Source organism: Acinonyx jubatus, chromosome E1 (genome assembly GCF_027475565.1).
Source record: "Acinonyx jubatus isolate Ajub_Pintada_27869175 chromosome E1, VMU_Ajub_asm_v1.0, whole genome shotgun sequence".
NCBI lineage: Eukaryota > Metazoa > Chordata > Mammalia > Carnivora > Felidae > Acinonyx > Acinonyx jubatus.
Genome location: NC_069397.1, coordinates 48635642 through 48652234, shown reverse-complemented (window position 1 = coordinate 48652234; position 16593 = coordinate 48635642). Strand labels below are relative to the sequence as shown.

General features: G+C 50.9%; 1 protein-coding gene and 1 long non-coding RNA gene across 6 annotated transcripts in view; one reads left to right on the top strand and one right to left on the bottom strand.

The window, feature by feature from the left end:
• The window catches only part of FAM20A (FAM20A golgi associated secretory pathway pseudokinase), a 50969-nt gene that overhangs the window by 13192 nt on the left and 21184 nt on the right, over nucleotides 1-16593 (top strand). Inside the window, exon 1 of one of the 3 annotated variants that reach the window (XM_053211522.1) lies at nucleotides 7985-9431. The exons of the other annotated variants lie outside the window; for them this stretch is intronic. The gene's annotated coding sequence lies outside the window, so the exon portion shown is untranslated. Of the gene's footprint in view, nucleotides 1-7984; nucleotides 9432-16593 lie in introns of those variants that run through there. 3 annotated transcript variants of the gene reach the window in all.
• Nucleotides 142-7894, bottom strand: LOC106975346 (uncharacterized). Of its 3 annotated transcripts, none has more exons than XR_001430301.3 (4): nucleotides 5257-7894; nucleotides 5034-5164; nucleotides 1284-1464; nucleotides 142-559 (listed from the first exon to the last, which is right to left on the bottom strand). It is a non-coding gene; the product is annotated as an uncharacterized LOC106975346 (long non-coding RNA). The 3 variants fall into 3 exon arrangements; XR_003416756.2 differs by having other exon boundaries at nucleotides 1326-1464; nucleotides 5257-7892; XR_008293949.1 differs by having other exon boundaries at nucleotides 142-1464; nucleotides 5257-7888.

Genomic DNA, 16593 nt, shown 5'->3' with positions numbered 1-16593 from the left:
CAGGGCAGAGCCTGACATGGGGCTCGATCTCACCGACCACGAGATCATGATCTGAGCTGAAACCAAGAGCTGGACACTTAACCGACTGAGCCACCCAGGCACCCCTGCCATCAAGGAAGGATTTTAATGCCACACACTTTTTTGCTCCGTGGCCTGGACCCCTTGGCAGAGATACTTTACGAGATGTTTGGCAACACCTGCGAGCCTGAGATAACGCCCCGCGTCTCAGAAGCTGGCAGCCACGTCTTTGAGCCATTGGGTCTTCGCATTTCCTGAGCAAGTTCTGAGAAGGGAATTCCGTCACTGCATTGGTTTCCTAGGGCTGCAGTGACGAATGTTTCCTTGCACACTTCTGGAGGCTGAATCTGAAACCAAGGTGTCAGAGGCTCTGGGGAGGCGGAGGGGGGGGGGGCACAAGTCCTTTGCTACAAGAATAGCTGCCAGCATTCTTGGACTCGGGGCCGCATCACCCCAAGCTCTGCCTCCACAGTCACATCACCTCCTCTTCCGCCCATGTGTCTCTCTTCGAAGGCCACGTGTCACTGCATCTGGGGCTCACCTGAATAATACAAGACCATCTCTTCTCAAAATCCTGAACTGTGTTACATCTGCACAGATGCCATTTCCAAACAAGGTCACATTCCCCGGTTCCAGGGATTTAGGTCCTGGACGTTAGGTGTTTGGGGAGAGCACCCTGCCCCCCGTACCGTTATGAATAGAAAGGCCGTCAGTTACCATTGTAACTGTCCCATTATTTTATGATGAGATAGATCATAAACATCGTTATGATCTATCTCCTAAAATAAATGTAGGGACACCTGGGTGGCTCAGTCGGTTAAGCGTCTGACCTTGGCTCAGGCCATGAACTCGTGGTTCATGAGTTCAAGCTCCACATCAGGCTCCATGCTGACAGCTGAACCGGCTTTGGACCCTCTGCCCCCTCTCTCTCTGCCCCTCCCCGACTTGCCCTCTCTCTCTCTCTCCCTCTCTCAAAAATCAATAAATATTAAAAAAAATTTTTTAATGAAAAAATTTTTAAAATACAATACAATAAAATAAATGTAAAATAGTTGAGAAAAACAAGTCCAAGGGAAAATAGGACAGATGGGGCCTAGAGTGACGAGCTTCTCAGAGCATTTCTGTGAACACCTGCCCACCCCAGAGTTAGTTAGCTGTGCTCGGAGACCCATCAGTCGTGTCTACAGGGCGAATGCTAGCCTGTGGCCCAGGAAGACCATAGGGTTCCCGTCAATTCCCCGGGGTCCTCCTCCCTCACATCCTACCGCTCAGAGGACACCTTGTGAGTAAGGACCAGGGTCCTCCACCTTGGAAGACAGTCCCGTCAGTGACTCCATGCACTCCCCAGCATGAGCGGCACTGTGTCCCAGAGCAAGTACGTGTAGTCATGTCCCCATGGGCCGCACTGCCCAGTTCCCGGCACACAGGCCTGCCGGCTTGTCTTATCTAAGGAGAAAATCGACAGCGCTGAGGTTCCAGGGGAATGGGGAGCAGGTGCACCCTTGGGGAAGTCCTCCACCCCTCCCGCTGTCTTAGCAGAGCTTCTGATCAACACTGAGTGGCAGCGCATTTAGGGTCAAACTCCTGGAGGCACCTGGGGTGCAGCTCGTCAGGGTTGACATTCAGCGCAGAGAAACAGACTTGGCTGTTGGCTAAACTTGGAGATAAAAACAAAAGGCTCTTGAAGAAGGTCACGGTCAAACCAGACGGGTGAGTGGATTCAAAGCCACCGACCTGTGCCCAGCGAGGAGCCCAAGTTCCAAGGGCAGTCGGGATCCTCCCGAGATACGTGTGGATCTGCTGTGACAGATGGGCCAGAGGGTAATCAGTACCTCCAAGCCATATGCCGTAGCATGTGACTGCAAGATTTGGGGCTGGAAAAATATGAAAATAGATAATAACCAAATGCCCACGTTAGGTATTAAAAAAACCATCAACAGAGCAACGATCGAATGCCTAATTTGAGCAGTAGAACTTACTAGTGGTCCCCGAGGGTTAAATTCATTGCAAAATGTAACCGAATGAGGTGGTTTTCTGTTCTGTTATGAGCTGTAAAGCCATTAAAAAGGTCTGAGGAGGTCAGCCAGAAATGATGAGCTTGGATTTATGGCAGTTGTTCTATGGCCCTTCTTTCTGGCAATAACAGAGCTAAGCGATCTGTTAAGGCTACTCATGAACTGTGATATGAAAACTGTTTTGTCTGCACTTACAAAAATGCTTCCTCCTGACTTTCCTGGCGGCGGGGAGGGTTGCTATGCCCAACTCATCCAAAAACATCAGTTACTCGTTAAGTATAGAAAAGTAAGCAGATGGAGGGGTGCCTGGGGGGCTCAGTTGGTTGAGCCTCTGACTCTTGGTTTCGGCTCAGGTCATGATCCCAGGTTCATGGGATTGAGCCCTGAGTCGGGCTCTGTTCTGAGTGTGGAGCCTGCTTAAGATTTTCCTCTCTCTCTCTCTCTCTCTTTCTTTCTCTCTCTCTTCCTCTCTCTCCCACTTGTGCGCTCTCTCTCCCTCTCAAAACAAAAACAGAAACAAGCAGATGGGCCAGAATATTTGCGCCCCAAAGGAGACAGCTGGCTCCTTCTTGCCCTTTGGATCTCCTTTCAAAACTGCCCACTCACAGGGATCTTTCCTGTCCCATCAACCTAGACGGGTCCCCAACTCTCTCTTGCCACTCCTGCCTTATTTTCATCAGGGCTCTTGACACAATTTAACGCCTTCTTGTTTATTGATCTGCTTAGCGTAAAACCTCACTAGATCGTAAGCGTTTAAGGACTGTATCAAACTGAATGGATATATCCACATCCGAATCCCCCCCGAATCTTTCACTGGTATCTTAGGGGGTGGTGGGGGAGAAAAGTCTTCGTAGATGTAATTCAGAATCTTAGGATGAGGAGATCATCCTGGATAATCTGGGTGGGTCCTAAAACAAGAACAAGGGTCCTTATAAGGAAAAGCAGAGGGAGGTTAGACACAGAAGAGGACACAGTGCGACCAAGAAGGCAGAGACCGGGGTGATGTGGCCACCAGGCAAGGTAGGCCAACAGCCACCAGAAGCTGAAAGAAAAAAAGAATGGATTCTCCCCCGGGGCTCCTGGAAGGAGCCTGATAGCCTCACTGATACCTCGATGTCAAGCTCTGGGAGTCCAGAACGGTGAGAAAATAAATTTCTGGAAAGCCACCACGTTTGGGGTTATTTCTTGCGGCAGCCACAGGAGCCGCTGGACGGAGGCTTGCTCGCCTCTTTGGCAGTGTGATCCCGTACCTAAAAGGCTGCTTGCACACAACAGGTGCCTCATAAATGTTTGGTAAATGAATGAGAAAAAAGAGTACTTGAGAGGCTCTGTAGTTAGGCAGTTCTGGGTTTAAATCCCAGCTCTGCCTCCAGGCGCCCAAAGGCCTGAGGCTCATTTCCTGGAACCTCAGCGTCCGGGTCAGGAGTGGGGGGCTGTAATACCCACCCCCAAGGGGTAGCGGGGTCTGTCCCACACTGAGCAGGGTGCCCGGTTCATGTGGTACATTGTTTTATGTTCCATGCGGACAACTTGCTACCTGTCCGTATCCAGCCTTACTCATGTGTGTGTGATACTCAGGTCGATGACACTCAGCAGCCGGGGTCAGCTCCATTGCTAGGGTGAAACACCCGTGGGTCCAGCCCAGCCAGGGCCCCCCGCTTGTCTGGAAGCCCCGGTGTGTCCAGAGAGAGAAAATACACGTATTGATTTGTCCGTGGTCACCGGGACGTCAAATGCCTCATGCTTGCAGGCGGAGAAAACACAGAACCGGGTCAATGTGCAATTAGCCTACCTCTTTCAGAAATTACACCCCGAGGGCGCCTGGGGGGTCCAGCGTCCAACTTCGGCTGAGGTCACGGTCTCGCAGCTCGTGAGCTCGAGCCCTGCGTTGGGTTCCGCCCGGACGGTGCCAAGCCTGCTCGGAATTCTCGCTCTCTCCCCCTCGCTCTCTGCCCCTCCCCCGCTTGTGTTGGCTCGCAAAATACGTAAGTAAATTTAAAAGAAAGAGAAAAGAAATCGCACCCCTTCCCACCCCCTGCACCCACGCTCTGAGCGAAAACGGGTCCGTCAGCAAACGGTCCTCGGTCACATGACTTGAAACGACAGGAGTCCTGTAGATGGCAGATGCCATTTTAATTCTTCTCTTCTCATGTCTTGTCACTGAGTATTTTTTCAGCCAGTTAAACAGGCTGATCTCTTTCCCGTCTGGCCGTGCCTCTGGTGAGTTGGTGACGTTGACAGTAGCCGACCCTTGGTGAGCACGTACTCTGGGCGCTCGGGGCGAGGCACAGGGCTTGTGTCCTTTGCATACTATCTCACTTAATTCTCACCACAACCCCACAAGAGAGGTACTGTTACTACGCCCACCTTGGGTCGCAGAGAAAGGCTCAGACAGGCTAGGTTCCCCTAGAAACCGGATTTCAAAGGCGGAAATTCCACACTGACTTGATCTTTGCCTCCTGTCTCAGATCGAGTCCGGGAAGCATATCTGAAGTGAGATTGGAGGGCAGGAGGCCTTGCGGGTGGAGCTCTCAGATGCCCCTTTGCATCACGGCCCAGACATGCCCAAGGCAGAAATGCTCCCTACCTGTCTGCTGCGGACACATGAATCGCTATTGTCGGGTCGGCTAGAAGCACCAAAAAAGCTTTAAAAGATAGCTCGACTGGGGCGCCCGGCTGGCTCAGGCGGTTAAGAGACCCTTGGTTTCGGCTCAGGTCACGATCGTACAGCTCGTGAGTTCGAGCCCCACGTCGGGCTCTACACGGACAGTAGGGAGCCTGCTTGGGATTCTCTCTCTCCCTCTCTCTCTCTGCCCCTCCCCCACCCGCGTCCTCTCTGTCTCTCTCAAAATAAATACACGTAAATAAATAAATAAAAATTAAAAATAGCTCAACTTGTCAGTCCTTATACACCATAGACCTGCTTTTTTATTTTTACACCCCAAAAAAATTTGCTTTTTTAAACCAGAGAGAACATCGGTTATTGGTAGAATCTCTCACCCACATTCTGATTCCAGGCTTGGGTTTCATCACAGCCCTGCCACTTTGTAGCCGTGTGACCCGGGACAAGTCATCTGGTCCCCGTGCCTTTAAGGAAGTCGTGACGGCAACACTGATTTTATACGGAATTTCTGTGAGGATTCAACAGCTCAAAGTTGCAAAGTGCTTAAAATAGCGCCTGGCACAGGGGAGGCACCGCGTCAAGGTGAGCGAGTTTTCTTACCATTGTTCCGACTCGTAGACCCCTTTCGGATCACTGGTTCCTCTGATTTTTGCTCATCAGAACGGAGGTCTGTCCACACGGTTCCTGTGCCTGGAATGGGTCCTGAAACGCCCCTTCCGATTCAGGCCTCCTCTCCTTGGGGTCCCCTCCAGCTCAGAAGCCCCTGTCACCCTGGCTAGGTCTTACTCAACCGCTGAGCCAGAGCAGTGACCCCATGAGGTCAGGATGGGCTTGGGAATCCAGGTGGCCCCCGCGAAAATAAGAGATCTGTTGCAACACAGCATGAAGCCAGCTCCGAGAGGAGGAAGTGATTGTATTTCAACCGGATAGAAACGAGTTTGTGTTGTGAAATCTGCCCATTCTGCAAAAATCTCACTCAAATCTCGATACCGTCCCTGCTTTCCCGCTGGTGAACAGATCAGCGTGTTTCGCGGTCTCCCCCATGACCTCTCCCTGTCTTTACGGAGGCCCCGGCAGGAATCTAAATAAACCCTTGACGGAGCATTGCTTTCTCCGCACCCTCTGTTTTTTGATTTTTACACCAAGAAATGTTGCTTTTATAATCAGGGGGAACATCGGTTACTGATAGGCTGTCTCCCCCACATTCTGATTTCAGGCTTTGGTGGAAGAACAGAAAAGGCTCAGGTCAGACGGCCTGGCTGTTCGGCCCTCCTTTCCATTTCCCGTGCTGTTTCCTTAATTTCCTCTTCTGGAGACGGGAGGGATGACGTATTCACAGGGCTTGAGGGAACTAGATATAATCCATGCAAAGAACCCCCCGGATGCATTTGTTAATAAGCTCTACACAAACGCAAGTTGATAGCGTTAAAAAAAAAGTCATCCTATGTGAACTAAGTACCGTGAGACTGCGGCAGAGGCATCAAAATCCACGTGTTCCCCTTGTGTCCCAGCCCCCTTGCAGCCAGGCGGAGGCCCTATGACTGGTTCTAGCCCATGGTATGGGAGTTGGGGTGACTATGTCACTTCCTGGCCAAAGACCTTAACAGCTGGTGCCTCTCTTTTCTCCCTGTGATGACCTCGAAGGCCACTCACTGGGATCTCGGTGTGTCCCTAAAGCCGGGTCCCTGAGTCGTGCTGTGACCTTCATTAAACAAGTAGGCACGTGAGTGAGAGAGAAGGCTTCGTTGGGCTAAACCCACTGAGATTTCCGGATGAAATTGTTACTCCAACAAAATCTGATTTTACTCCGCAAGCACAGGTGTGAGGGAGATGTAACATGGATTTCTTTTTCTTTTTTTAAAGTTTATTTGAGAGAGAGAGAAGAGAGAGACAGACCGTGAGTGGGGGAGGGGCAGAGAGAGGGGGAGACACAGAATCCGAAGCGGGCTCCAGGCTCCGAGCTCTCAGCACAGAGCCCCAGACGGGGCTCGAACCCACGAACCGCAAGATCCTGACCTGAGCCGAAGTCGGACGTCAAACCCACTAGGCCACCCAGGCACCCTGATTTCTTCTCCTAAAAAAAAAAAAAAAAAAAAAATCATATGAAATGAAACTTTTCTTGAAAGAAAGTCAAATGAAATGAAACTCCTATTGGGTTGGTTGGGAATTGAATCTAAGCCATCACGGGATCTCCTTTCCCCAAACCCCCTCAGTGTTGGGGGGATGGCCTGAAGGTTTTCCGGTGGTAGAACACTTGAGGAGGACCCCCTAATCCACGTCCCATCACCTAGCCTCGTCCAGGTGGGAAACTGTGGGGTCTGGAACGATCTCAAGTGCAAGTATAGAACTAGGGGGGTTTCTGGTACCTGAAATGCACCTTCCTAGGCACGCTATGCAGGCATTTTCCACCACACTGGGTCACCCCCAGGAAACAGGCCAGACACACGACCCCAAAGCCACCTTTCCTAAGCTCGGGGAATCTGCATACCTCCCCAATACTCTCTGCTTCGGTAGGCACCTCCTGGTCTCTGTCAAACTCCCCTGTCAAGCGTATCCCCTCACTGAGTTTAGGCTTCCCAGAAATCCAAAAGTCAAAAAAGCCAGAGAAGGAAGGAGTGGGGTAGCCTGTCCAAAGTGCGTGCTCGGTCCTAGATCATAAACACCCTCGGAGACAAACGCAAAAGCCCAGCTACCTTCTCAGAACGGGGGTGGGAGAAATTCTGCAAGAACAAAAAAAAAAACAAATTAATATCTCAATAAATCATCCTCCCGCACACGGGTCACTGCTCATGCTGAGGAGGAAAACAGGCCAAGATCGGCAATCATGCTCTCAGTTTGTTAAACCGATGGAAAAAATAATACCATGCAAATTAGCGCTAGCTCATGGGCCAAGGACTTGAAAGAATTTCAGCTGTGGGTGAGCCACAAGGAAATTTGCCTACAAACCATGAAATATGTGCTCCCAGCCTAGCCCTCTACTACAACCCCCTGTAGTTAAATATCCCTTCATGCAGATCTTTCTGTCCTTCAAATGTCCGTGCCTGTGTGATAAGCAGTAAGGAAAAGCTCACACGTTTTTTGAAAATAAATATGTTCTGATCAACCTTTGATTATCAGAGGACCCAGGGTGTGGATTTTTAAAGTTCCTCCTTTCTCTTGGTCCACTCTGAGTACTGCCTTTAGACCACATTTCTTTAAAAAAAATAATAATAATTTTTTCATGTTGATTTATTTTTGAAAGAGAGAGAGAGACAGAGCATTAGTGGGAGAGGGGCAGAGAGAGAGAGGGAGACACAGAATCCGAAGCAGGCTCCAGGCTCCCAGCTGTCAGCAGAGAGCCTGACGCGGGGCTCGAACTCACGAGCCGTGAGATCATGACCTAAGCCGAAGTCAGACACTTAACCGACTGAGCCACCCAGGCGCCCCAGACCACATTTCTGTTTTCTGCACTCAGGAAAATGGTACAGACCAGAGAAGACACATGTCCGCACAATGTCAGTATCATCGGCTAACAGTGTGTGTGTGCGTGTGCGTGCGTGTGCGCGGGTGTGTGTGCGTGTGTGTGTGTGTGTGTTTGTGTGTGTGAAACATAGATTTGTTGCTTGGGGGATTACACAACTGGAGGATGAAAAGAACCAAAATTGGGACATTTGGTAAGTGGATCAATGCCGCATCTCTTACAAGTAACACGTGTGTTAGGATTTTGTCAACATGCTTGTTAGTTTGGTAGAAACGTGATGACTGATTGCTGACTCACACTGGGTTGTTGTTTTTTAAAGCAATTAAGCAGCATTTTTAATTTTTGCTGCACAGAGATAGAGAGGAGGGTAGGAGGCCCCAAGGAAGGCTTTGATGGTGTCTATGGAAAATATTAAATTGCACAGAGTCCAGAACCCCTCGTAGCGATCGGGTCATCATCAGAGGATTCAGTGCTTTATTTCCTAGTGATTCTGTGGCTCCAGCCCAGGGTTTCTCAACTTCAGCACTGCTGACATTTTGGCCCAATTTTCTGTTGTGCTCGGCTCTCCTATGTCCCATCGGGTGTTCCGCGGCACCCCTGAGCACTCCCCCCACCAATGATAACGCAAAATGTCTCTAAGTATCGCCATCCCCTCGGGGGGTGAAATTGCCTCTAGTTGAGAACCTCTGGTCTTCCTCAGAGGTGACAGTCCTATGGAAATAATGGGTGACAGTGTGGGACCCCTGCTCTATGAATCATCACATCGTGCTTGGGTTGAGGGGTTCCTTGGTCCAGTATTAATATTTAATATTTTCCAAGGGTGTTGTGTGCAATACAGCATCCAGTGGGTGCTGACACGTGCTGTGTAAAGGAAGGGCTCTTGGGGAGGGCTGGCTGCAGGGCTTTCCAGAGCCTTTACTGTCTCCCCACATCTGCGGCTCGCCCAGAGAGGTTATAGTTTGCAGCCCTTTCCACATTTACTAACAAACCCGTGAGGTCTGTTAGTCATTCTGGTGCTTAGCTTATGTCCGGGACTAGAATCGGGGAATTGTAGCCCAAGCGGAAGGGATCCACTCGTTCCGACTTGAGTCTGAGGACCCCTTAGACTAGGGATGGTTCGCGCACTCCTCTCCAGAGTGTGCAATCTACTCACATCTCTGGGGATCGGTCTTAACAGATCGGATCTGTTGTGAAGTCAGAGAAGCAAGTTTCCACCTGACGTCACAGTCTCCGCTCCTGGACTGTCCTTCCAGGTCGCCAGAGGCATCTAGCCCATTCTGTTAAGCCATCCAAAATCAACAAGCTCTGAGCTTTGGTAAGATCTTTATTTTTTTTTCACACGTTGGGTCATGAGGACCTAGGGTTTCTTCTTGTATCTCAGACTTCTGCGTCAGTTAAGCAAGTCATCTTGTGCCTTAAGTTCCCACCTACACGTAGCTAATGCCTTCGGTGGTACCCACCACCGAGTGTGACGGATGGGTACAGCGATGCTGTCTCTACCTGGTTGAGCTTCCTGGTTGCATCTATGGGCCTTCAAAGCCCCCGCACGAGGAGCCAGAGGGTGGTAAATGGCCCAAGATGGTACAGGCATCCAGAGTGGCGACGAAGAGGTGCCCTCAGAGGGCAGCTGGTGAGATTTGAGTCCCTGCTTGGCAGCTGCCACTCGCCAGCCCCATCACCTTGAGCCAGTTCCAGACCGGTCCCTAACTCAAGTCAGTCTCCTCATCTATGAAATTGGGCTAACGGTGGACCTGCCTCAGTGGGTAGGTGGGACAAGCAGCGAGCCAGTGCTCGTGAAGCGTCTGGCCCAGAGCAAAAGCTCCGGTGCTTTGACGATTCCCAGTTACCGCCGTGTGCGAGAGCGCCCGGGGAAGCCAAGGGCGCCGGCAACAGGTGTCTCAGCAGCCGGAGGTCAAGGGCGCAGCAGCCCGGATTTGGATCCGGACAAGCATCCCCTTGTTGCCTGCCACCGGGCTCTCGTGTCTTTCTGGGAGCTTCTTTCATTGTCCGGCCAGATCTGTTTAAAGAGTTTAGCATGCAGCCAAGGTTCAGAATTGGGGACAGATGGAGAAGCAGTAACTTCTCTCCAGCCTATTAACATCCACTTCCCCCAGGGCCAGCTCCTGGGCGTGGGAAAGGTGCTTTCTTAGGGGACACCCTTTTGGACTCGTTCTCAGGGATAGCGGTGCTGAGAACCACCCGTGGCTGGTAGTTTCTTTCCATTGGCTCGCTCGGCTGTACCTGCCCCCGGCTGACCGGATTAGTGCCTGCAAAAACAAATTACCACAAACTGGGCGGCCTAAAAAAAACCAGCAATTTATTTCCTTGCTTTTTCTGGAGGCCAAAAGTCCAAAGTCAAGTTGTAGGCAAGACCGCGTTCTCTCCCAAGGCTCCAGGGGGGTACTCATTTCTTGCCATTTCCAGCTTCTCGTGACCCCAGGTCCCTGCCCGCGCGGATCTCTGCCCCTCTGGTCACATCGCCTTCTCCTCCACTCTCTGTCTTCTCCCCTGTGTGTCCGTCTGAGAAGGATACTTGTGACCACATTCAGGCGATCCAGGATCGTCGCCCCCTCTCCGGATCCCCAGCTTGCTCGCTGCTGCAAGTCCCTTTGGTCATTTTGGGAAACGTTCACAGCTGTCAGCACTCGGATATGGATATCTTTGGGGGAGCCATTACTCAGCCTAGTGCAGGAACCAGCCCGGCGAACGCAGACCAGGGTTCTTCTTACTTCCCCCGCTGTGCGCAGAAATCGGACAACTGGAAAATTAAGCGGCCCTGGCACAAAATCCTTCCCCACCGGCATGAGGCACACAGGCCCTTATGAAAATGGAGTCCCAGGACTCACAGTAATAACAGCGCACACAAATAACAATCCATTCATTCACTCTTCGTGAAAATCGCGTAAGGTGGGTCCATTTAGCATCCCTACTTTTCAGCGGGAGTGAGGCACAGAGAGGTCAGGTAACTGGCTGTGAGCGGCAGAGCCAGCACTGAGGACTTCCGGACCTGCCTCCTCCCACCCCACTCTGGATTGGCAAATGCACCATTAATTTACAGATACAGCAGCATGACCACCTGTTGGCTACCCCTAAAAATCAAGCTTCAATCCATGAGCTGACTGAAGCAGATACACCTTCGGAGCTGAAGGACAGACGCTGGGGGTGAGTGCATTTCTGTTTTGGGAAGTGAAATGAGGAAATGAGGACAGTTAGGGGAAGTCATTCTGGGGTCTGCAGGCCCAGGTCACTATACTGCATCACGGCTTCTGTGGGCTTCCCTTGGCCTCGAGGGCACAGAGATAAACAGAGGAGGAGGCAGATGAGTAGAAAGGGAAGAAATGGGAAATACGCCCTTTGGACCCATGGGGCAGAGCGGCAGGGAGACATCAGTCAGCATCCTGTGACCTGCGTAGGACGAACCATGGGTGTTTGACCATGAGTCAAGCAGTCTGCGGAAGGCTGGTCATTCTACACGATTCTATAAGTGAGCATGTGCCACCAGCAGGAGCTCAATGCTTGGCTCTCAGAAACAAAGTCTATTCGAATGGTGAACAGAAAAGCCTTTTCCAAAAGCCCATGGCCTTCTTGGCCTCAATCGCTTCCGCTCAGTGCTATTTATTGTTCTGACGTTCTTGTACTCAGCAGTGGGCTAGGAGGATGGGGAAGGTCCGTTGGATGGAGCCCCTAAAGACTTCCCTAAGGTAATGTGCTTGAAAGTGACATGCTAGGAACTCAGTAAATATTTCTGGGTTGTGAGTTGCACTCGCCTGGCAGAAGCAGATTCACCATGATGCTGATAACGCGTCAGCCCAGGCTCCCTGACTTCCCCTGCGGGTGCTGGGAGCTGGAAGGCTTGGAAGAAAGCTAGCTATGGAAGGAGCCAGGTGCCAATCCAGACGCATTTCCAGGTAAATATGGAATCTCGGAAGAAAGAGTTCTGGATCCTCAAGGCACTCTTAATTTGTTGATATCTCTTCCTATTCTTAATAAATAGCCACTCTCGTGCCTAATGTGGTATTCATGATTTTGTGCTCTTTTTCTTAAAAATGGTCCTCCAAATGCCCCACTAAACCTGGATCCTTCTTGGTCACGGGAGACACAGAACAGTCCAAAGGAGCATTTTTCACACTCATCACCACCACAATCAACAACTCAGAAGAAATGTTCTTTCTAAGACCAATGTCAAGGATAAGGATACTGAAACAGACATATGGATCAAGCGGGGGCACAGATTTAAGTGGAAAGCCAAGTCCCGCAAAGGCTCACTATAATGCATTTAAAATTTTCTTCCAGAGTGCTTTTGGAAATTCACAAGATGAGCAAAACAAACCTTCTGAGTTCTGTTCTAACAGAGATCAAATTCCAGTGCAGTTCCCGCTTTCAAGAGATTTCCCCCACCAAGCTTCGATGCTAGCGTTTCAGAGGCTGATGGCATCTTTGCCGTGGGGAAATTTGTTCGAACATCCTGGGATCATTATTTGTAGAGCATTTACTGTGTGCTGAGCGCTTTGCCAAATACTTAGACGGAAGCAAAAGAAATCCAAGGCAGGTCCTTGTCTTTAAGAAACATAGAGGGGCCTGGGTAGCTCAGTTGGTTGGCTGAGTGTCCAACTTCGGCTCAGGTCACGATCTCACGGTCTGGTCCATGAGTTCGAGCCCCAGGTCAGGCTCTGTGCTGACGGCTCGGAGCCCGGAGCCTGCTTCAGATTCTGTGCCTCCCTCTCTCTCTGCCTCTTCCCCTCTTGCGCTCTGTCTCTCTCGCAAAAATAAACGTTAAAAAACAAATTTTTTTTTTTTTAAGAAACATAGAGCTTAGCTGGGAAGAAACCACGTGACTCTGGAGTATTTCACCCTTGCTCTGTCTCTCTTCTGATGCTATGGCTTAGCAACCACAAACCTGAGTTTCCAACCGGGAGCATTTTGCCTGAGTCCCTGACAGCCGCAATGCCACCTCCGTCTCTCCATTCAGGATCCTGGGTGCGGATGGCCAGGGTTCCCCCAACTCCCAAAGATCATCCGTCCTAGCCTAGGTGATGGAGCAGGGGCCCTAGCACAGCACCTTCTAGAATTACTCAGGAGTGAACAGCTCCAGGAAACGAGCCGGGATTCAGGTAGTTAGAAAATAATTAATGGATTACCACCAGATTCCTCCGCAGGGGGCCTCAGTGTGAGCTTTTAAAGCAGAGGGAGTGTCCTTTCTCATAACAGCCTCATAACCCCCGAATTCAGCAAAATATAAATTCTATGGCGCACAGTGAAACAGGTATGCTTGAGAGAGGTTGGCACCTCCGCATTTTGCTTTTGGAAGGGAATGCGTGTCCAGATGCCAAGGGGAGACTAGTTATTTCAGCAGAAAGGACACAGGTTATTTCCCAAGGTCGGTCTAGGCAGTCCTGACTCCGGAGAGCCGGGAAATTCCAAAGATGACTCCGTTATTAAGAAGGAAGGATGGCAGGTAGGATCTCTGGAGATGTTAATACTATAGCAAACATATGGTATCCAAAAAGCAGGGACACCAGCTTCTCCCGAGTAAGCTTGTGGTTTCTATTAACTGTCCTTCCAGAAAAACACAGTAGGTGGTTCTTACCGAGCGGTGCGCTCAGTGTGTGTGAGATTAGCAGCACATTCATTCACTCAACAAATGTTTATTAAGCGCCTCTTACCTGCCAAATGCTAAGGATCCAGCGTCAAGAAGTTTTCAGAAAGTTTTCTCTGAGGGCAAGGGGGGAAAGACCAGATTCGTTTTGAATTACAGACCGTCAAATCCCTGAAATGTTTTGCAACCCAGTGACACCAAAAATAGGCTCGAGCCGTGGCATGTGTCGGTTGAGAGCTTCCGACTTCTTTCAATAGTAAACACGGGTGGGGCGCCTGGGTGGCTCAGTCGGTTAAGCGACCGGCTTCGGCTCAGGTCACGATCTCGCGGCTTGTGAGTTCGAGCCCCGCGTCGGGCTCTGTGCTGACAGCTCAGAGCCTGGAGCCTGTTTTAGATTCTGTGTCTCCCTCTCTCTCTGACCCTCCCCTGTTCATGCTCTGTCTCTCTGTCTCAAAAATAAATAAATGTTAAAAAAAAAAATTAAAAAAAAAATAGTAAACACGGGTGCCTTCTGCGGGCAGGGGGCTGTGTTGGGTTTTGGAAGGGGGACAGAGATGAACGAGACATTGCCCCTGTCTGCGATGTGCTAGAAAGAGTGAGAAATGGGTCAAAATCACCGTTACTCCGAACGTGGCAAGAGCAGCAGAAGACACGGGAGTTGTGTGGAAATCTGTGGGTCTGAGAAAGAAAGATCACATCCGGTGGTTGGACCAGGAGAGCTTCAAAGAGGAAGCTCCGTGGGAGGTTAGCCTAGAAGGCTGAGAAGGCATTCTTGAGACAAAGATGTGGAAGGAAGCGTACCACACGAAGGAACAGCATGAGGCGGGAGGAAGGTCTGGGAGCATTGAACACAGGAGTCAGGTAGGACAGAAAGGGGGGAAAGTCCAAAACCAGGAGGAGAGGCCATCTTGGGGAATGCTAGAGCAAGGGGTTTGGACTGGATGTCGTGGGCAGCGAGGACCTAGCGGAGGGTGTGTAGGAGGGAGATGCACACTTGGAGCTGAGCTCTCCCGTCAGTCTGGCCGTGAGTCAGTCTGGCTGTGGGGGCAGAGGAGGCAGAGGCGGAGGCTGAGTTAGAAGCATCAGGGAAGAGGACATCCCAGGGTCTAGGTGAGAGGCGTGAGGGCAGAGCAGGAAGAGAGGGAAATTCGAGAGGTTGTGGAGGTAAAATTACCAGATTGAGAAATGATTTGCAGGGGAAAGGAGTCGGATGCCTGAGCTTTGCCCCTGGTAACCTTGGGGACGGATAGCTTGCTCCTTGGTTTTGGAGCACAAACAGGGGCCTCAACTCCCCCTTCTGATACCGTGCTGGCTTCTGCACCGGAGTGGCCCGCAGAGCGTATCGTCGTGTGCATACCTGCCCGGCTTGGTGCCACAATTCTTCCAAAGGGGCCGGACCCCAGCGCACAGGGATTGTGTCAATGTAACAGAGGCACCTAGGCCTTGTTTGGGGGCAGAGGTGGTGAATTCTGTTTTTCCCATTTCCCCCAAACAAGGAAATTCAGGCACCAGGGAGGTTTTTCAGACCTGAAGCCGTGTGGTCAGTGACCGGGAGTCTGGCGAGTTCGCCCAAGCCGCTGAGCACCTTCCGGATCCTTCCTGAACCCTGGGAGGCACAGCTGTCTCCCCGCCTTGCCTGACGCACTCCCAGCACCTGGCTAATTAATACCGCACCCCAGCAGCTGTGCCCTCAGGATCCCAGGGGGAACAAGGGAGGTTGGCACCCTCCACGTGCTCTCAGCCAGTCACCTGCCGAGAAGCAAATGGGAATCCAGGCTCCCGTGTAGCCCAGGGTCCCCAGGCCAGACCCGCCCGTGCACTCAAAAGGTGAAAACCAGCTTCTGTCCCTAATGCCTCGAAGCTACCTTAGCTAGTGCTCAGTGTGCCTACCAAGGGACCGCAGAAGAATTCCGAGGTCCCGTGGATGATGCCTGACCTCGAGGACGTGCCAAAGCATTGCACGTGGAGGTGTCTAATGCAACAAATGACCTAGATGTCACTCCCTTGCTCGCGGGACGTTCCAAGGATTTTGCTCTGGCTTGCAAAGCTGGTTGTTTCTCCTTACCTACTGCAACCGTATTTTTGAAAATTTATTCACCTGATCACCAGTCTTTTTTTTTATGCTTTTTTAATGTTTATTTTTGAGGGGGGGGGTGGGGAGAGAGACAGCGAAAACCAGGGGAGGGGCAGAGAGAGGGAGACAGAGCATCTGAAGGGGGCTCTGCACTAAAAGCAGAGAGCCCGACGTGGGGATCAAACCCACGGGACCGTGAGATCATGACCTGAGCTGAAGTTGGATGCTTAGCAGCCTGAGCCACTCAGGTGCCCCTGATCTCCAGTCTTTGTAAACAGTAAGCATAAGAATAAGAATAAGAATTAAAAAGAGCAACCATTCTTTGAAGCCTTCTCTGTGGCTGGATATTACTGCAGTTAATTTCTTATGATACAATGAGGCAGGTGTCAGGATCCCCATTTTGCACAATGGGTAAACTGAGGCTCAGAGGGCCTAAATTTATTTTTAAGGCCATGCCCTGTCCTCAGTCTTTCCATTAGCAAATTGGGGAGAAGAACGTGTATCTCCTGTGGGGCTCATGGGCCCAGAGGAGGTTCTGTGAGTACAGCAATGGCACCTAGTCCTATCCTCAAGGTCACTCTGCTGGTAGGAGGCAGAACCAGGTCTTTGTGACACAAAACCCTGTGTCCTTTTCTATTATTGCACTCCTGATTAGCTCCCGCTCTGCTGCACTGTGCTTATTAATGTCCCTTCTGTGACACGCTCCCCTCATTCCAGCAGGGAGAGAGCTTTGCCTTTGTCGTTATTGTCGCCCGAAACAGGCCTCATGTTTTGCTTTTGTGTTTCTTCTTTATTTGCAAGAGTCAA